Below are 22,243 nucleotides of genomic sequence, written 5' to 3' on the forward strand. Positions count from 1 at the left end.
TTATCAACTACAAATTTAAACAAAAATTACAGAAATATTCGCTTTAATTATATAGCCTTGTCAAAACAAGAATGTCAAACAAAGGCAAAAGATTTTATTGCTCTTTAAAGGGGAATAATATGTATTTTGAATTAGCTTTTGATTATACCTTTTTATTATATTAGAAATTTGGAAAGATCTTCAGCAAAGAGAAGCATGTTTTCACAAAGTTTGAGACTAAGCAACCTACACATCTTTACAAATTACACTATTAAGCTCAAAACCTTGGCTATAATTTTTGCTACTTTCTAAAGTCTACAATATGAATTAGAAACAACAACTTTCTCACTTATAAAGCTCGATGTTTTTGATAAATATTAAACTATTAGAGTAATATTTTAGTTAAAAGTTGCTTTTGAGCAGAGGATATTACTGCAAAAGATTTTAAAGGCCGAGTAAGTGCAAGTTTTATCAATTAACTAGATTTCAATCTTAAAAAAAATAATTATCATTAAAAGTCTTTTTAACTTCTTGCATAGAACTGCAAAATATTCTTATTAAAAACATCAACATATATCAGCTATTGCTCTGTCAGCATGACATGTCAAGATTTAATATCAAAGCTTTTTAAAGAGTCTGTTAATATGGATTAAAAACATAACTCTTTTTGATAAATAGCAATAATTGACAAGAAAACTATTCAACTATCTTTTTAAATACATCTTTTTGACAATTCTTTTAAAAAACCACTCTAGTGAGAAAATTTGCAGAAAAACCTAGTCAGATAGCAATTGTTATGAAAAGGCACTGTCTGTAAAAATCAGATATTACTATAAGTCGATAAGTGACTGATTTTAGATATTTGGCATAACTCTTACACAAATTCTTACTTAGGGATTTATGTTAGGAACAGATCATGCTGATTACCCTCATTAAAATGTGCCATAGGTTATAAAACCTTGAAAAAACATCAACTTTTAGGGTAGGAACCATTTTTGGTTTTCCTACCCGGGCATTTAGGGTCCACCGACTGCTCAAAGGGGCCGCCCTAGGAGTGATTTTTTTCTTTGTCAAAAGATAGTCATGTGACCCCTCATTGGAAAGAGAATTTCATGCTGATTCCAAAAAAGGTCACAAGTAGTGGCTAAAAATGAGGCTATAAAAAGTTATGCCTGCTAAAAAGTAATAATTTTGTGATTTTCCCTCTAAAAACACATGTTAAGTATATTAAGCTCTTACAATCATTTCCCTATCAAAATCTTTATACTTTGATCAATACTTTCGAAAAAATGGTACGGAGTTGAGTAAATCAGACTTTTTGTCATCATAGGAAAGCAATATTTTTCAAGAGCTCAGTAAGTATATATATGTATGAAGAAAATGGTACTCAATAAAAACATGCCATTCTTGATTAAGCAAATCCAAATAACTTTAAAAAGTTTATAAAACCCTCCAAGGAAGTCAAGATAATTAAACTTGAATGGGCTGATAAAGTCAATAGCAGAAAACTGAAGCCTTTACAGAAAAAGAAAAGGCAAGTTTGAGTGAAGAGTCAAAATAGTACTCATTATTGGAGACTTTAAAAAAGAAAAGAATCCCAGGCCCATTTACCTCAGAAGAAGAAATTAAGAAGTACGTAGAAACAAACTTGGATGATAAACTTAAGAACAAAAGGATGAAAATGAAGTTAAATATGCCAAAATTACATACATGTCTCTCAAGCGAACAGATGCAGTCTTTCGTTTGAGAAAAGATTATTGCAACCTCTCCACAGAAGAGTATGTTGCAAACTTGAGCTCTTACCTCAGTACTGCACATTGTTGCTCTTAGATAACTATTGGAGATCTTAGAAATATTATACATGGAATTGTGGGTAAGAGGGATGATAGTAAATTACTGGAACTCAATTCTCCTTTACAAGGACAAGGGGATGAAACAGTACATAAAGACAAAACTTGTGATATTGGGGAGCATGTTATTGCCTTTTGGCATGAGGGTAATGAGACAAAATGGCATTTAGGCGAGTAAGGTTCAACCATTAAAAGTTTCATACATGACACAAACTGATAAAAGCGGACACAACTGGATATTCCCTGAAAAAGCTGAAATAATTTTAAGACATCTGTCGACCAAGTAATTGCAACTAAAATCAAAGTCCAATATCTTGGAACTGCGAGGATAAGATGTTGATATTTCAATTTAAGTTTATTAGGTTTAAATTCTAATAGCAAAAAAAGTATCCTTCAAACTTTGTAAAATACTTTTGGAGGAAATCCTTTTATGCTAAAATCTATACAACATATGTAGTGTTCAGTATAAGGTTTGAGAGGTTGACAGAATTTCTAACTTCGACTGTTTCTTATTTGTCAAAGAGCTCCTTTATCTTTGCTTAGTTTTTAAATTTTTGTAATGATCCTGCAAATTCAAAATGTATGATATCAGTAGAAAATAAGCACTTATGTTTATTTCATGTAGGTCTTCCAAAAAATGTAATAAAAGTATGAATTAATTACGAAAGTATGAATATTTTAAGACATTACACAATGATACTAAAAAAACCCATCGCGCAGAATTGACGTTACAGTTTTTGACATCAAACAAATCCGGGGGTTTTGACGTAGATTTTTGACGTCAAAGAATTAGAAGTTGCAAATTTTTTAATTTTTCCTTCCCCTTGTTTATTACACTGCTTCCTGTGTATAATGTTTTCAGACATAAATTTGATATTTTTGAATCACTGAACCTGTCCTCTTTTAAGAAATACCAAACTTGCTTAGATTTGTAAGTTTGTAAAAACGTTTGAAGCGATAATGTAAAGGTTACTTTTTTTATATGTTTTTGAAAATTTGACAAACTTTGAGAGAGCAGGAACGATACAAGTTGAGTAGCTTTCAATTTCCCACCCCTCTAGAGAGAAAGTTTAGCCCTTTCTCTTTTTTAAACGGTGTATAAATTTATGTATCGATTAAGACAATTTCCATCGACTTTTTTGTCCTAAAGATAGGCACTGTCACTCTGACAAAAAAAAATAAAGGCTGATAAATTCTGACGTTAATGACAAAAATGATGACAGAGATTTAAGTATATTTGGACAATTTTCCCACCCATCGCAAGTGAAAGAGGATAAAAATGCTAAAAAATGATATATAAAAAAGTACAGGTTGTAATCCAATTTCCATCGATTTTTTTGCCTTGAAGTTATATCTTTTTTCAAATGCTGTAACGTCAATTTTAACTTCACATTTCAATGGAAGCGCAATTTCGAAAAAGAAATCCCTTTATTTTACAAATCACCGACACATATCTACTCATTCTCTTTAGCATTTTTTACCTCCAAAATAAATAAAACTTACTGGTTATCCTTGGGAGTTTTTTGTGTCCAAAAATGAATCACCATTAATAAAAACAAAGTTTAGATAAATAAAGGCTCCCATCGAAAACTGAATTTCGAAGGGAGGAAAGTCTGTAGTGAAAACTGAAGCAAACAAAGCATTCCATTTCCATACATACATACCTCTTACAACCATATCTCAATGTAATAAATTTTATAACTTTCTGTTTTCAAAGTCTTTTCAAAATATGAATAAGATCACAATATTTTAGGCTTAATTTTTAGAAAATGTTTTCTTCTCAAAACCAAACTCACAAATGAATTCAATGTTTTGATTGCAACATTTTCGAATCTTTCGAATGCGTGACGCAATTTGATTGGTAGAAAAAAGAACTCGCGCGAAAAACAATGCAACGACTTCATTTTATAGATGACAAAAATTGCAACATCAATTCTGCGCGATGCTCTTTTAAGAGCAATATAATTTACTCTACAACCTTATCACTTAATTTTTGATGCATAGTCATAATGTTTTCTTAATCTACATTAAATTACCTTTCAAATGAGGGGTAACTTGATAGGTTTTTGAGAATTCTATTTTTAGGCAAGATTCCGAGGTGTGAGCGTGGCCTTAAAGGCCCCAGTAGGGAAGTCAAAAAAAGTTTCTACCAAATTTTTTCTACTTTTTCTGAAATTATACATGTTTTGGCACATTTTGAAGGGGTAATCAGTTTATGATTCCAAAAATCCATTTTTAACATAGATCCCTACGTTACTCTTTCAAAGCAAAAGTATCCTTAAAACTACAATCCTTTCCTAAGAGAAAGTTATACCCTATTTTGACCAATTATTCGGGTGCTACTCATTGAAAGCTCTGCCATTATACTGTATATAAGAACAATATTGTTAGTGAATGCAGTGTAAGATTTGTGGGTCTACCATAGCAAACAACTTTTCTCTTACCCTCCAGTTCAAAGAAACATTTCCACCCCAAATATTTCAAAGAACAGCGTAGTGAACAGTTAAGGCCCTGAGATTCTAGAAAAGCAAGGCAGTGTCCAATAGAATAGACGGATTAGGGTTGTCTATGCCTTAATTTTTCATAATTCAGGACAAGCAGCAACTAATCATGGGACACAAAAAAGGCAAGAGAAATGGTCTGCATTTATTTGCGAAAATGACCTGCACTAGATTGATTAGAGGTTTTTTTAAATAAAAAATGATAAAAGGAAGTTTGGATTCATTGATGAGGCTATTTTGCTTAGTGCAGAGATCCCACTGGCATTTTTGAAAAAACATGCATGAAAAAATGCCAAAAAGAGCAGAAAAAAATGCTGAATAATGCTAATTTTAAATGGAAAAACATGAAAAACATGCCAAAAAGTAGAGTTATTAATCAACGAAGTCCCCGTGTTTCCCGTACTTAAAAACAGTGATGTAGACATGATGAGAAATCGATATATAATCTAATAAATATCACAAATATAACTAGAAATCATTTCACTTGGAATTTATTAATCAATCAAAGGCTGCAATTTAAAATGTAGCCCACCATGGTTGGACAATAGGAAAGTTTATGATTTTCAAGATGCAAAAAAAGTGTCTTTTCAAGGGTGGAAAACTAAATAGAAAATAACTGATTAAAATGTAGGAGCAATATAACTAAGAATCAGAAAAATGTACATAAGGCAAATTTTAGCTTAGGGAGCCCTGTTCCTGAAAAAACCAAGGTTGACCCCAAAGGAGAAATATTTAAAAATCATGTATATCCAGACACTAGAATACAAGCTACACGTTTTTTTTTTATTAGAACACCTAAAATTTGGCTGAGCCTGGATGTGCTTATTTTTTTAGCAATTTTCAGCCTAAAATGTTCTTAAATGCGTTCTTAATTTTTCAGACTTTAAATCGACAATATGATACAAAATAAAGAGCACTTAAATTTGGCAAAATTTGGACAATATTTGACTCTCGATTTTTGAAGATCCACCCCTAAATTCGGTTAAAACTGCTTAAAAAGATGAAAAATTTGTAGTTTCTTGTCATTTTTTTCCAAACTGAGGCTGGGCATGTTCTTAAGATGTTCTTAATTTTTCGACGAATTTCAGCCTATATGTTCTTATAAACTAGGTTCTAATAAAAAAAAAAACGTGTATAATGCAAGAGACATTTTAAAAATTGGTGCTTTAAAAAAACCCTGTGTTTTGCCGAGGTCATGGACCTGTCTAAACCCTGGAAGAATAATGAGGTTGTTCAGTGACATGTAGTCTTGACAAAACTTCCAAATATTGGCTACTTGTTTTATAAAGTAGAGCTTGAACGGAGAAAAACATAGTGTGCAGAGGGATCTAAACCCCCTATTTTTATTTCATCCCCCGTATATGTGTATCCCCTATTTAAAAAAAATTTCAAACCCGTGCTATTGACAGCAGCAGTCCACCAGTCATTCAAAACCGAAAACATTGAAATTTGTATCAAAAATTATATGAAAAAAAGAGTTTAACATGGTGCCACAGGCAAAGATTTAGCTATCTACACTTGTTTTTTAGTTGTCCCATACCAAATATCTAAATCAATATAAATATGATAGATATTTTGACCAAAAGTTGTTACCCCCCTAATTTTTCCTTGACCCCCCCCCCCTAAAATCTTAAACCCCCCATTTTTTTCGGGAAATCTCCTACCTCCCTATAAAGCATTGGAAAAGATGGATCCCCCCTACCTGACACATCCTTGTTTTAACATTTCTGTCAAAATGGTATTTATTGAAAACGTAAGATAATATTCAACGTTGCCCACCATGGTTGGGCAAGTGAGAAAATTTTAGAATTTTGGGGGGCTGAAAGTGCTATTTTGAGCTATCTTTAATGAATCTGAATATCAGGACAGGGAAGAGACAATATAAACAAAATTCCCTAATGTTCTCTGAAAAACATGCCAAAATGATCCAAAACATGCTAAAAACCATGAAAAATGCCAAATTTGCAAAAATCATGAAAATCATGAAAAACATGCCGAGTGGGGTCTCTGTTAGTGGTCAGATATTAAGACAAGACTTTCGCTTTAGTTGACATATTTAAAATGGAAAGTAACATTTTGACATGGAATTTAAAAACTTCTCTAAAATTGGTATTTCTGATCCTGCTATTTTATCACTGAAGTCAAGTTTGAAATTATTTTGTGTTATGAATATGCTATGGTCGCAAGAAGTCAAAACGCAATTTACCTTACCTCCTGAGTTTGTCTTTGCTATGCTAAAACATAACAAAACTTTTTGTCATAATGTCGAATTACAAAAACCTCCAATCCCAACTTCTCCGCCATCTTGTTTCACTTTAAAGTGCTGTGTTTTAAAATTCCTCTGCTACATTATATGAACGGAAAAGGTAAATAAGGGTAACAAGACATGAAAGTCATTTTTTTATGAGTGTTGTAATGATTCTTTTTATTTACAGTAGATACAGTAACTTGCCAAATGTTCCACCTGTTTACATTCAAATTGACATTTTTTATTTTCCACCGCGAGTTTGAGCTTCGATGATGACTCCCCTAGCCTAGGCAGCAGCATTCCCTGGAAAAAGTGAAATCGTTGACTGCTTTAGGTGAAAGGGGCTGGAAACTTCTGGAAAATAATATTGATGCCATCAGGGGGGGGGTCAACATCCAGATACCAGACCCCAATAGACCTTTTCACTTGAGCGAAAAAACCATGGGTGAATTTTCTAGTTGGAAAATGCAAAACATAGGTAATGCAAGTTTAAATATGGTTTTTAAGAGAAGAAAAATTGGTATTTCTTCTACAAGATTACACTTTAATATCAATACTATGCAAATTATGTGTATGTAAGTTTGCATATTTTCCTACAAAATCTCACCTACCAGGACGACGGCAAACAAGAGCAGCCGCTGACAGATTTTTTGAAATATCTGTTCTTTTTTTGCAGGAGAGTAAATTTTATGGATAAATCTAGGAGAGACTTTTCTTCAAACACCCAGGTAAAATCCAGGGGTAGCCGCCTTAAAGACATCTGTTCTTAAAATCCAGGAACACATTTTAAGGAAAAACACATACAAATTTCCAGCGGACAATCTGTTTAAAAAATCCAGGAACTGAATTGTAAAAAACATAACCAGATGCTTCTTAATTTTCTTGAAAGAGGTCTCATTTTCTAGGAGTATTTTAATTTTCTTAGAGACCAGACGCCCGTGCTCGATAGGATCGATCATCGGAATGGCTCGATGACGGATCGATATGTGATTGATGGATTACTTAACGATCCGGATAGGAGATCGATGGAAGATTCAGCCATTAAAAAGTCTTGAGTATCGATCCTTCGTTGATCCATTATCGAGCTATATTTCAATCGAGTATACCGATTCGTCATCGATTGTTAATCGATTCGTCATCGATCGTTAATCGATTTGTTATCGATCGTAAATTGAGTATGAGTCGATAGGGTCGACAGTTACATCAATATGCCTTCTTACCTGTCTTTAAAAATATTAATAAAAGTAATCACGGAAAAGGACGCGAAAAAAAAGACATAAGTGTGAGAACAGAGTAATCAAACTCGTTAGAAAAAGTACCATTAGAAGTCATAAAAAATCAACCTGAATAAATGCAATCGAAATTCCAGAGAACTTCATAATTCCCCAAACAACATTACATTACTATGTCAAACTCCCATCACATAAATTTTACAATTACGTCAGAGTAGACCACACTCGCCACCGAAGAGGTTTATTTGGAAAGGGTAATTATATTTTATTGTTCGCTTCTTTTTTAAAGATTCGCCGGGTTTGAAAGTATGAATTTCTTTGTACATATTTTACCTACCCCAAATATTTAGGAGGCCGAGTTTTAAACGAATCGTCAAGTTGAAACGAACGATAAATGTATCAAGGTCTGTTTTATTTACCCCCTGGTGACTTAACAAAAGAGACTTAACTCGATGTTACAATCCAATTATTGAAAGTTTGTGTCGGCCTTTTTATAATGAGACATACGCTCTCTGATTACGCAATTTTCATATTGACATTTTTGAGGCATTTTGATGTAACTGGTCGATAAGATCGATAAAAGATCGATGATAGATCAATAAATAATCGATAACTCATCATAAGCTTAAAAAAATCTTGAGTTGATTTTTATTTACCTTTCCTGGTTTATCATCATCCATTGTTAAATAATTTTATTAGACAAATTCAAAGTTCCAAATACCAGTTTGATTCACAAAGTTGTATAACAGTACAAAAAACGATCCAGAAAAATTCTGCTTTGAATAGGAGAAGACCACGAGAAAAGGGAACGGGATAAAGAATAAAAAGAAGACCATATTATGTAAGATTCAAATCATTCTTTTTAATAATTTTCCTAACTTAATTGGAAAATAGATATGATTAACTTTCATATTTGAACAATATATATTTTGAATAAAGATGAAGATTTTTAAATTTGTCTGCTAAAATAAGGAATTTAAAATATAAATATTGGGTCCTGAAATTACACGCGCGATCGTAGCAAGTTTTCGAAAATCTGGCCCGAACATGGTCCGAAACTGCGCGGGCCCGCGCGAGCCACACGCGGGCCATTCTTAAAAAGTATTAATCGAGAGGCCGGAACATGTTCGGGCCATGCCGTGGGTTGTTGATCGATCCTATCGAGCGCGGACGTCTGGTAGAGAATAGCTATTATTTTTTTCCAGGAGCATACTGTAATATTTCTAGAGGACAGATATACACTTTCCAGAAGTTCCATTTTTCCCAGAACAGATGATACAATCCAGGAGAGCTAAAGAAGGATACAGAACATATAGTTTTCCAGGAGAAAGGGACCTCAAGAACAGATATTTCATAGACCCGTTTCAATGTTTTGATTTTTCGCGTTTGTATGCGCATGCGCCAAAATAGTTACGGTTTTTCAGAGGCAGAAAACACGAAGCGCTTGCTGGAAAAAGGCAGTTTTGATTTTATTATTCAAAATCTTTTCATCAGAATTTCATGAAATTTTAGTATAAAAATCCTATATAGTTATTAGATAACATACTAAAACTTCTATTCAAAATTCCTTCTAGACTATCAAAACTTTGTAAACCCTTCTAGATCCTGAGAAAATTGACATAAACAGCGTGCCTCCAGCTAATGTTGTTGTCTTTTTTGCCTCTGAAAGTTTTGCGGGTCGTAACGAGCCAATGTATGTTGTCTTTTTGCCTCTGAAAGTTTTGCGGGTCGTAACGAGCCGATGTATGTTGTCTTTTTTGCCTCTGAAAGTTTTGCGGGTCGTAACAAGCCAATGTAAACATGTGACGTCACATGAAACGGGCCTATACTTCTAAGCCAGTGGCTGCTCTTGAGCAAATCATCATTATTGTAGCTGTATTAGCCTGGGAATCCAGACTCAAAATTTCAGAAAAAAACACTTTTACCTCTACATACAAAGTTTCTGAAATTTTAGAGTCTGGTGCAACTAAAAAAGTCTGATACAGTTTTGTTTGATACTATGTGAGTGAACCCTTGTTGACAGACTATCAAAACTTTGTAAACCCAGGCAGACAGATAAAAAAATTCACTCCATTAAGAATTAGTGAATAAGTCTAAGGTAAAAATAGAAATAATACCAGAAAGAAAGAAGAAACAATATAAAAATAATACAAAAACGGGTGCCCGGAAAGCTTTTTGCTTTAATGTAGCCCTACCCACTGAGTAATACTTATTTAGTGGCTGTAATTTTTGTTTGGTCAACTCTGGTGATATCAACATCTTCTCACTACTGGATGACACAAATCAATCTTGTTCTCGCTATCAAAGACTGAAGACCACAAGCTTTTACACACCAGGTTAGCCCTGGACTATTGAGGTATAAAATTATTTCATTACTTCCCTATCAAGCCAACGTTTCAGTCATTATCATATATCCCAAGGGTCCTGTGGCTGGTCACCCAGGCATTTTGCTAAATCCTGAGGAGCAGCTGCGCATGGCAGGAATTTGGGTTCCCATGTGCAGCTGATCAGGTATCTATTATCCTGTTGTCTTACTTTACGATCCACTTGAAACCAATCTTTAATACATTCGAGCGTCTCAAGTTAAGTTTTCTCAATCTCTGGTTTGTACATCATCATGTCACTGAATCAACGTTCAGGCGCTGTACCAAGTAGTGATGTTTCAGAAAATGTGATTGAAACCTGGAAGAGAGCTCTTGCTGGTCTTGTGGAAAATGCTCCTACTGACGTTATCAAAAATTGCTTACGGATGTACAACCCTGAACTTCCAACCAAAGACAACATCAAAGCACTTAAATCATGTCGCAAATCTCCAATCATTGAAACCCTTGACTATCTCACAACCTCTTCATCATCATTGCCATCTAACAACCTTAACAAGGATGATGCAATCCACCTATTATGTTTGAAGATCAAAAATTTTTTCCCAGATGTATGCCAGATTTGTCAAGAATCATATTCATGCAAACTCAATGACAAACCACTCATTAGCTGTGGTGCGTGTGGTCAGGAAGTGCACCGACCATGCTATCTTAAACTTCTGATGAGCATGAATCTTTTGAATGAACATGAGAAATTATGTAATCTCATCTTTAAAATCCCTGGACTTTGTTATCTATGCCCGGCATGTCAAGACGAAAACATAAATTTTACTCACAAAAAGTTTGTAACTTTTACAAGAAAGGAAAATGTAAATATGGCATCACAGGCAAAGATTGCCGATTCAAGCATCCAAAAATCTGTACCAAGTTACTGAGACATGGTAATTAATAAATCCCCAAAAGGCTGTAATGCTGGCACAAAATGCAACATGTTTCATCCACGTATGTGTTCTTCATTGATCAGAAAAGGTGAATGTTTTAACACAAATTGCACTTTTACTCATGTCAAGGGGCCCAGTACTAAAAAACCATACAAACACACAACAATCATTGGATTTTCTGAAAATCTTAGACAATTTTCGGACAGAAATGATATCAATGATCACTACCAATCTGAATGTAAGAAATATTCAGCAACCATCTCAAACTGTACATCAGAAATACCCACACCAATTTCACCCCCGTCTTCAGGACTATCCACTCAACCAAAGCAATTTTCACCACAACAAACAAGGGATACCACATCAATGAATACTTTTTCTTTTATGAATATTCAGGGTTTATGTCCCCAGACCACTCAATCATCAGTTCCTCTACTAGAATCAATTCTTCATTCTGAGAACCACATTTTTATGGGCCTAACCGAGACATGGCTATCATCTTCGCACAAGAAAGCAGAGCTTGAAATTGAGGGATACGAGCTTTTTCGTAAGGATAGAAATCGCATCAAATCCAAATATGGAAGACATAGCGGAGGTGTCGCATTTTATCTTCGCAGCGACGTATCTCCAATGTTTGAGCCAATACTTGAATTTTCAAATGGTGTCAATGAAGCTCTACTACTTCATTCAAAAAACCTTAACCTTATTCTTGGTGTCATTTATAGACAGCCATCAAATATTCTGCATAAATCAGCGGCTCCGGAATTCTTGGACCTTATCTCAGCAATGCAGGACATCATCGAATCAATCGAAGGAAATACCCCCGATATTTATCTATGTGGTGATTTCAATATACCCCACACCATAAAAAATGACTCTTACATACCATCAATTAGTTGCAACAAACAACTTCTAGATGTTTTAAACAATTTTACTTCAATTTTAAACTTGAACCAGATGATCATAAGCCTACTCATTCTAATGGCAATATATTAGACTTCTTACTGACTAATAACTCTGATTCAATCTTCAACTACCTATGCACACCAACTGCTCTCTCAGATCACTTCATCATTGATGTTACAAGCCATCTGAACTTTTCTATGACTGAAAACAACTATAGTAATAACAATAATAAAAATTTAATCAGTACTTTTGATAGTTTTAACTTCTATTATGATCAAATTAATTGGGCTATCATCAATGAAAATTTCAAAGACACTGACTGGCACAAAATTTTGAACCCACTTGATTCAGACCCTGACGCCCAATATGATGCTTTTATCAAACAATGCATATTCATTATATCTTCAAATAATGTACCTCCAAAAATATTTTCATCCAAGAAGAAACGCAAGCCAAGAGACAGGCGGATTTTAATGCGAAAAAGAAAGAAACTGAGAAAAAGATTTCAAAATCTTAAAACTACAGAAAAACTTGTTGAAATTGAAGTGCTACTTCAAAAATCCTTTGCTCAAGAGAGGAAACAGAAAGAAGCTCAAGCAACCTCTAAAATCAAATCCAAAATTCTTTTACTCGTACGCTAATCGCTTCTCGAAATCTTAACCAAAAGTTGGACCCTTAATCGATCCAGACACTAACAAATTGACTAATGATCCCCTTTTGATGGCCAATATCCTACAAAACCAATACAAGTCTGTCTTCACCCAACCTCTTCAAAACTACGACCTTCATCCGCTTGAGTCCCAAATACCAACACTTGAAGATATCAATCTGACTATCGAGGAATTTGTCAAAGAAATCGGTACACTGTCACCAACTTCAGCACCTGGACCTGATGGTTTTCCAGCTATTCTTCTGCTAAAAACTAAAGATAACATTGCTCTACCACTTTCAATCATCTGGAGAAACATACTTAATAAAGGAATCACTCCAAAACTTTTGAAAACTGGACATATATCCCCAGTAAGGAAAGGGAATCAGGGACTTGCTGAAAACTATAGACCCGTTGCCCTCACATCCCACGTTTCAAAGGTCTTTGAAAAGATTGTACCAGCCAAGATACAGAATCATCTAGAAGAAAACAATCTGTATAACAATAATCAACATGGCTTTAGGAAAGACCGCTCATGTCTTAGTCAATTGCTTCAACACACCGAAAGACTGATCCATTACCTAGAGAATGGAAACAACATTGACGTTATCTATTTAGACTTCAGTAAAGCTTTTGATAGAGCAGACCATACCATTTTGTTACACAAGCTTCAGAAAAATGGCATAAACGGTAAACTCCTTGAATGGATCAGATCCTTTTTGACTCATCGAACACAGAGAGTTTCAGTAAACTCAACCTTGTCCTCAGAAACAGATGTTATTTCAGGTGTGCCGCAAGGATCTGTGCTGGGACCGCTATTGTTCCTGATCATGATTCAAGATATCGATAACAACATCCTTCATTCTATTTTGGCATCGTTTGCTGACGACACTCGTTTGATGAAAGAAATATCCATCCTCCAGGGATGTTTATCATCTTCAAAATGATCTAGACACTGTACTGTCTATAAGTGGACAGAAGACAACAACATGCAGCTGAATGGTCTTAAATTTGAGCACCTTGCCTACGGGAAAAACGACGCTCTGAAGCAAAGTTCTCGCTATTTTACTGACACAGCAACGTTGATCGAAAATAAAGACGAAGTTAAAGACCTTGGAGTCACCCTAGACACTCAGTTGACTTATGAGAAACATATCCAAGAACAAATCAAAAAAGTGAAAAATATAAGTGCATGGATATACCGCACATTCAAATCAAGGGAAATTGAAACCATGTTAACTTTATCAGCCTAGACTAATGTTAAATTTCGTTTCCGCGCAAATTCGTCACATTTTGTCTCGATGACCTCATAACTACGGAACTTATCCTTAGAGGCAATCGAGCAAGAACAATAGAAAAAATCTTTATTTGGCTCTGTAGAAAAATTGCAAAATAGAAACTCGCTTAAAATCACAATACTGATTCTTTACCCCAAAACGAAACTTTTCTATTTTGTAAATCTTTCTTACACTTCCCCATACGCAAAATATAGAGTACTTTCGTTTTCCCCCCAAACTTACGAGGGAAAAAAGTTAAGACTGCGTGTTGTCCTCGCGGACTTTCCCAGCGTAATTTATTTGTGTGATGTCATAATGTTATTGTTCTCTTTCTCAGATTATTACTGACGGCATTTCAATCGCTTACGGGATTGGACAATGGTTGACAATAGATCGTGACGTAAACAATCCAATGACGCGCGACGAATGAAAGTTCATTTTGGGTGGCTTGATAACACTCGTAATTTCTTTATTTCTCTAGTGTATTTTGTTTTTTCGTTTTGGAAGAAGGACTATATGGTATGGTAGAAAATAAAGTTTTATACTAGTATTTTTAACTTTGATATTTTAAATGCCTATTTTAAAGAAAATTTTGTAAGTGGGCGGAAAATAAAAACGCCTTTGTTTTGAGCGCCCGACTGCCAAAATCTCGGGATTCTGGGACTTCTTTTGAGACGGGGGTTAGACGTGAAAACAAAGAACTAAGTAGAATCGACTTTTTCAAACTTAAAATACAATGTAAAATATTTTTGTAATCAAAAATTATATTTAACAATTATATTGAAAAGTAATAATTCGTTATAAGGAAAGATAACTTATATGCAGAAAAGAAAGTCTTCATTTATTGACCCCCGGATTTTTCATCGCATAATTTCTACGGGAAATCGAAAGTAATTTCATTTGGCTTGTGATGTTTGAGAGCTTGGATGTTGGGAAGCTGCAAGGATAAAGGTAAACAAATTATAGTCTTTTTTCTGAAAGAAAATTTAACATTAGTCTAGGCTGTTTATGGAAAGCACTAGCCATCCCTCATTTGGACTACTGCTCTCAACTCTGGTCTCCCTGGAAGCGTGGTCTTCTCCAGCAACTGGAAGAAGTTCAGAAATCATTTTTACATGGAATTCCATCCCTCAGACATCTCAATTATTGGGAAAAACTCAAATCATTAAAACTGTATAGCCTTGAAAGACGGAGAGAGCGGTATCAAATAATTTATACCTGGAACGTCGATTATTCAACACCCTTCCCAGCCAGACCAATAAGAGATTTGACAAACTGCCCCAAAGAAGTATTCAAAAAACACTTAGACACCTTCCTCACAACTGTTCCGGACGAACCTCTACTTGCCCACTATTTTAACCTTAGGCAAGCTGACTCCAACAGTCTCAAGGAAATGTCGAAGCATCGGACTCAACGAGTAGTTGGATGAGCTGTTCAAGCAAAAGCCAAAAAGAGGTACAAAGAGGTAGGTAGGACACACATAATTAACTTACCATAAAACCTCTTTTAGAAACTCAATAAACTTTCAAAACTACTTTAAACTACATCAAAGCATCAGCCACATTTATAACGGACGCATTTATAAAGGCTCCTTTCCAGCGGCCATTTTGTTTAGAAATGAACCTGTGTTTTCATTTTCATTTGTTTATATTATTTTGCAATGTCAGCTTTTTCCATAAATTATGCGCGCGCATAGAAAAACAGTCAGGAACTATTGCAAATTAGGCTATGATGGCCAAACTAGGATGTTGGCCTAATTAGGCCAGAATTTATATCCTAGTTAGGATATTAATGGCTTAATTTGGATATATGAAATATTCAAACCTAAATATCTTGAGAACAAGTAAAATCCGCGTCAATTTTACTACATGGACTTGTTACTTGTACTAAGAAGAGTATTTAAAGCGAAAAACTTTTCTCTTTTTAGAGCGGAGTGAAAAGATGTGATTATCTTAATAAAATTAGCTTAATTTGGCAATGATAGCCAAATTAAGCCGATTTAAGTTGTACATGCAGCGCGCCATTTTTTGTCTGAAAAATGAAAAAAACTTAGTATCATAATATATTGTTGTTATCGTGGGCTTTAAAAGTATAGTTTTTTGGTTTTGCTGATCTTAAGTTAAAGATATGTTATTAAGATATTAAATTTGTACTTGATAGATTGATTAAATATTTAAATTGAGGAAGGTTTTTTTTACTTTTTTTATATAATAGCTGACAAGATTGTTTATAAAATCTAAAAGTGTACAAAACAAGTTTATTATGAAGATAACAAATAGATAGATAAAACATGTTTCTAAAGCAAAGTTAGTTCGGATTACGTTTGTTTGCATTAATCTTGAAATATAATTTCGACTGTACTGCTGGATATAAGTAAAAATGATTTTGCTGAAACAGTATAATATTTAAAAACTGAATATTTTCTCAGTCCGCTCAAATTTTACCCAAAAAACATTCGGAACTTATTCAAATAAATAAGAATTTGACATTTAAAGCTAAATATTGACGCGGATTTTGAAATCCAAGTCAAAAATTGGAATTTTGTTCCTTCCAGCCTAATTAGGCTACAATTTTTGGCTTAATTAAGCCATCGTATCCAAGTTAGGCCAGAATCGGCGAACATAGCCTAATTTGCAATAGTTCCTGACTGAAAAATATCGTAAACCCCGCGAAAATCTAGCCTGTTAGACGAAAACCGCTTTTTTATCGCGATTTAACGTCTGTTACTTTTTGCTGTGGAATCGAATGTTCTTGGACGGGAAAGTCAGTCCAAGATTTTCTCTTCGGCGCAGCTCATTTTGCCGTGACTTTGGACAAGCTGCACTCCATCGCATGTGCTTTTTTCGTTTTTTAAGAAGTCGCTGCATTGCTTCGATCGGTAAAGTTCAAATAGATTTTCGAACTTTCGAATTTTGTAATTCGAATTTTGTGATTCGAATTTTGAATTTTTTTTGAGAGAGAACCAAAATCATTTGTTTTGAAAAGTTGAAACCGAACGAAAAAGAAACAGTATCAGTGGATGGAGGAGAAAAGAAGATGGAAATCCTTTTTTTGCATCAACAGCTGCAGAGTTGTTGGGTTATTTCCATAACAGGATTGAAGAATCCCAGAGATTAACTGTAAACATTGAGAAATTATCAAATCAGATTAGATCCTATCCTACCTAGAACCATAAATGCTGCAATCCAATGATGATTGAAGACGAACTTGTACTTTTTGTATGCTTTGGGATGGCAACGAATATCTTTTGGATATGGCATGAAACCTGGAAGAATTTATTTTGTTTATTCCTGGCCTATTCCAGTGGAAAGAAGAACTGTTTGTTTGTTATTGTTTTTATTGGCTGTTCGATGTGGTCTCTATCTGGTCGCTAGTTTGAAAATATTCCATTAATAAAACGGTGGAAAGTAAATTGACATATGGTTGAAAGTAAAGTAAAATTTGATTGTATTCGATTCGAAAGTTTGCTGGGAATGGAAATGAAAACTTTCTTCACAGCTGTCTTCACCAGTGACATAGACAAGTCTTGAAAATTCTGGACAATTGCCAAAACTTGACACTATTTTTATGATATTATTCTAGAATTTTTACATTTTAATGTGAAGAGTTTGGTCCTGTATAATCAGAGTTAAAACTACTAATTAATTTTGAGATCTCGAGCAGATTTTAGATTTAAATTTCTCAACTTTGGAAACTAGATAGTAAGCCAGTAAAATGTGGAGGTTTTGCTTCGAATTGTGAGAGGAATCTACCTAAATTTTATTAGTTTTATCTAACTTTCCTATAAATTTATATTTTTAAGATGTTATAGTCATTGACATAGTTTTATTACAACTTTAGAACTTTGCTAAATTTTTTGGTAAATACATTAATGATATATTTCTATTATTTGTACCTCTTAATCCTGAAATTGCACGAGATCGACTCATTTCCATCAAATGATAGTCTTGGAATCCTCATTATTTTTTATTTTACATCCCTGTTTCAAAAACTGGCTATGGCTAGTGTTGAGAGTTTTCTTTGATTTGATTTTGGTTGCTTTTCTCTACAAGGAAGAAAACCTTTTGAAGAAAAAAACAAAGAAAAAATTTGGTTTGTGGGAAGGCACTGGCTAGCGAAAATCCTGCTCAGTGACTGGGCGCGTACTGACCAATTAGAGACACTCGCATATGCAGGGACAGATATCCCTGCAGGACGAGTTTACTTGGACCAGACCAGACCGTAAACCAGAGGCATATAAAAAACTAGACGGTGAAATAGTTTACGGTCTGGATATCCAGGCTATAGCTGTATCTGCGTATCTGCCACAGATATCTAAGCCCGAAGGGCTAGATTTGCAACTTTAAGCTTTCTCCAGCAAAAAAAAGTGAAGCAATAATTTGACTTTTTAAATTTCGTGCCGATGGATAGGATCTAGCATTTTAATTGTTTTCGGAGCGCGAGATCAAAAAACGTAGGCGACAAACGCTATTTCACATCTCTCAAACCGGTGAAATTGCATATTTTAGTCACGTGACTCTGGTAGGAAATCCTTCCAAAGATGAGCTTCACTTTTTGATAAAAGCCGCAAATCTAGCCCTTCGGGCTTTACAGATATCTGTGGTATCTGCCATTGAGTTTTTAATTAAAGCCCGAAGGGCTAGAGTTCAATCTCTAACCCAACCTCGTCCCCGTGTATCCCAGGCTTTATTTACGTTACTGATTGACGCTAGAGAATAATTAGCGCTATCAGTAAGCATAAAAAAGCTGATAATGCGCAGGGAACGAGGTTGTCTCTAACCTTTCTCAGGCAAGAAAAAGTGAAGCCTTAAAAAATGCGCTGCATTTTTGACGACAGATTATTGAATCTAGCAATTCCTTTGTTGACTATTAAACTATTAATATTTTTTTCGAAATTTAGCGGTAAATTTTAATTTCAATCTGTCATTTGTGTAAAAACAAGGCGAACCGCTCAAGGCCGCGCACCTTTGGTAGGATTTGTTGGCTTCAAATCCTACCAAGGAGATTGACTTTGCTCGTAGATCAAGCCATGAAAAGGAAAAGGAAGTTTTTTTATCATAAATTAGTACATGTATTGGTAAAGACAACCAATAGAATTTTACTTTATCTCACTGTAATGTAAAGAAATGCAATCCATATCTACAAAATTAATAAAGTAGACCTCTCTTGGCATAATGACCAATTAAATTAAGCGAAAAAGGCAGCATAAATAAATTGGTTGCCATAAAAGTAGCAGAATGTGCAGTGGGATTCTTTTGTAAAAAATTGGTCATATGGGAAAAGTGTTTTCTTTCCCGATAGAGTTGAAGAGCAAACTTTCATCTGTATTGATTTGATACAAAAGACGAGGAATCTTGTCACAGAAAATGTTCATTAGAAGGCTGTAATTCTAAATCCCTTAATATGCGAGTTGATGATTTTTAATAAAATTTTCTTCAAATTCAAAGAGTTGTAAACGCTTTGACAACTGTTTTGGGAGTCAGTAATGCTTTCCTATCGATTTTCTTTGTTTCAGCTAATCTATTTTCGCCAGACAGTCTCAGTGAAAAACCACCCCATTCTTATCGTCTTATTTTCCCTCATTTTATATGAATGCAAAAGTCATCAAATGGTTTAATCAAAAATGATTAGTTATTTGCTGAAACGAAGCGATGATGTTTCGCAATGAGTAATGAGATTATACTTCTAAAATGTTAAGTGGGTATATTAATAACCTTAATTAATTATTAAGCACCGTGCACGCTTTTTTAAAAGAATGTACTCTATGACAGTCTATGCGAATATTCATAATGAAATTGACCAAACAACTAAGAATATGCTAAGAATACCACCATTATTGAACTCGGCGTGGACCTATAATTTTACATCATTTTCACCTCTAAATTTCCAATTATTTCCCAATTAGCTTGAGCTTAATTTTAAATATAATTTGGGATTCTAGAACGGTAAGGATATTTTAGGAGGATTTTTCCCCGAAAAGTTGAGAAAATCCTTAATGACATTTTTCTTATGAAAAAATATGTACAAAGCAAAGATAAATTTTTGGAACAACGCCAGAGTAACTTGATAAGACACTTGAGAAACAAAAAATGTCTCGAAATTGCTTTTGTCAAAGAATTTACATTACTATCTACGTAATCAACAAATATCTTATTGTTATAAAGTCCCATTACTTTCCCATTGTTTTGTCACCCCAAATATGGGCAAAGAAATAGGTGAGGTGCATAGCATTTTGTTTGCATCCTTTGTTATTCAGAGACCTTACAAAAGCTCACTACTTGCATAAATATGCGGATGGAATATGCTTTTTATGCGGATGGAATTCTTTGCAAATTTGTTTGTTTCTATTGATTCTTGGCTTCAATGTGCGTATTTGGAGTGAAGAAATTTATTTTTGGTCGGATTGCCGTAAGACTGTTTTTGAACTGTTTGAACCTAAAAATGTTATTAGCATGTTCTTACCGTGAAGTCGGGTATCTTGCATCAGGGGAGGCTAACATGCATAGCCCTCAAATGACTGACCAATCAAAGCAGCAAAATTTCAAAAGAAATGAACTACGCAGCTCCAATCGCACCTCTAATCTACCATTTTTGTTTTGATTTAACTTTGTATTTTAAGGACCAGTCAGGTCATTCATTTGAGGGCTACTGTATGCATGTTAGCATACGCTGATGCAAGTTACCCGACTTAACGGTATTTATTAAGTATTTTTACCATTCTCCTATAATAAATAGAACCCTCAAATGTCAAAGCAAAGGACTGTCTTTACACTCAAAATCAATTTTTTCTCAAAAAAAGTTTTTTACGTTCAGTAGAACACCCCCTTTTCACAGACCCACTGGGACCCCTTTCCACTGGAAAAATTAGCCAAAATATAGTCCCCAGTGGAAAATTGTACTCCAATTTTTGTCCCCACTGAAAATAATTAAATTAAAAAATCCTCACTGCAAAATATTATGCTATTTTTCCCATCCTCACTGAATTTTCATGTTCGAAAACAATGAAATTCAAATCCCCCGCCATAAAAAAAACACAGGAATATTAATCTCCATCGAGTTTTGGTGGATTGTTATTATCCTCACGGGCTGAAAAAATCCCACCGGGTCTGTGAGAAGGGATGTCTGTGTAGTAGATGTAAATTTTGGTTCTGCATCATAAATATAAATTTGTTTATGGTTTTCGAGATAAAGCCTCACTCTTTGTGTTTACTGAACCTTATCAAAATTTATTGCCACCGGAGCGAGCCTCAGGGCGAGCGAGGAGGCAGCATAGTTTCATATTGGACAGGAATCTCGAATTTTTGCGCTTTTCGTTGTTTGTTGTCAGTATTTTTGTTCCGGCGGTTGATATGAGATTCCATATGTTTAATATTCCGTAGTTTATTCGGGCAATACTTTTGGGGCGCAAATTAGGGCGTGGGTGTTTGGCTGCGGGCGTACTACGGAGAATATTCTAAATGTGGACTCACTCACAAAGATAAAAAACAGCGCTTTTCTTAATAATTTAAATAGGCTAGTGTAAGAAGTGTGACCAAGCCTTTGTAAACATTCATCGTGAGAACTTTTTAATGGCTTTTGAAACTTGCTGCTGCTGTATACCTTAAGGGAAGAAATTTTCGCAGTTTTCGCGGATTTGGCCTAAAACCGCGAAATTAAGTTCCCGCGAAATTCTACAAGATCGTCAAACCACGAAATTTAATCCCCGCGAAATTTAATTTATTTCACGCATTCCCCCAAATTCGTACTATTTCAAGCCTTAAAACAGGTTTTTTGCTTATTTAATAACGCTTTTGGCTAAAAATATCCTGCAACCACGAAATTAAATTCCCGCGAAAAAAAAAAAATTTGTAGAGTATTTAAAGAGGTTTATTATTCGTTTACTACTAAGTATTTTATGTTTGTGTAGTTAGTGAATGCACCAATAAATTGAAAATGCTCAGTAAGTAGTACAAAAAGATTTAATTTTCCACAACAACGACACTAATAGCTAAAAGCAATACATTTCTTCACTAAAACTACAAACAGCTCAGGTATGATCTTTTTTTTTCCTTTCTTCACCAAATACTTATGTGTTTCCGCAATATATGTGTATTTTGAGCGTTCCGCAAAATAGTCGTCAGCGTTCCCTTGAATAGCCTCTTACACGTGTTACTTATTCGGCTGTCTGAATTCAGTCTTCACAAGTCGTTAGTTGGCCCCCTCCCGCCTAGAGTACACTTTCTTTTACAATTGTAAATTTAACAACTATGAGTTTCTAATATGGGCCAAACATAGAATTTAATTATTTGATTACGGATAACTTATGTCTAGGACGTAAATATTTATTATTAATTATTTGG

Source organism: Clytia hemisphaerica, unplaced genomic scaffold (assembly GCF_902728285.1).
Source record: "Clytia hemisphaerica strain Z4C2 unplaced genomic scaffold, Clytia hemisphaerica genome assembly, whole genome shotgun sequence".
NCBI classification, from domain to species: Eukaryota; Metazoa; Cnidaria; class Hydrozoa; order Leptothecata; family Clytiidae; genus Clytia; species Clytia hemisphaerica.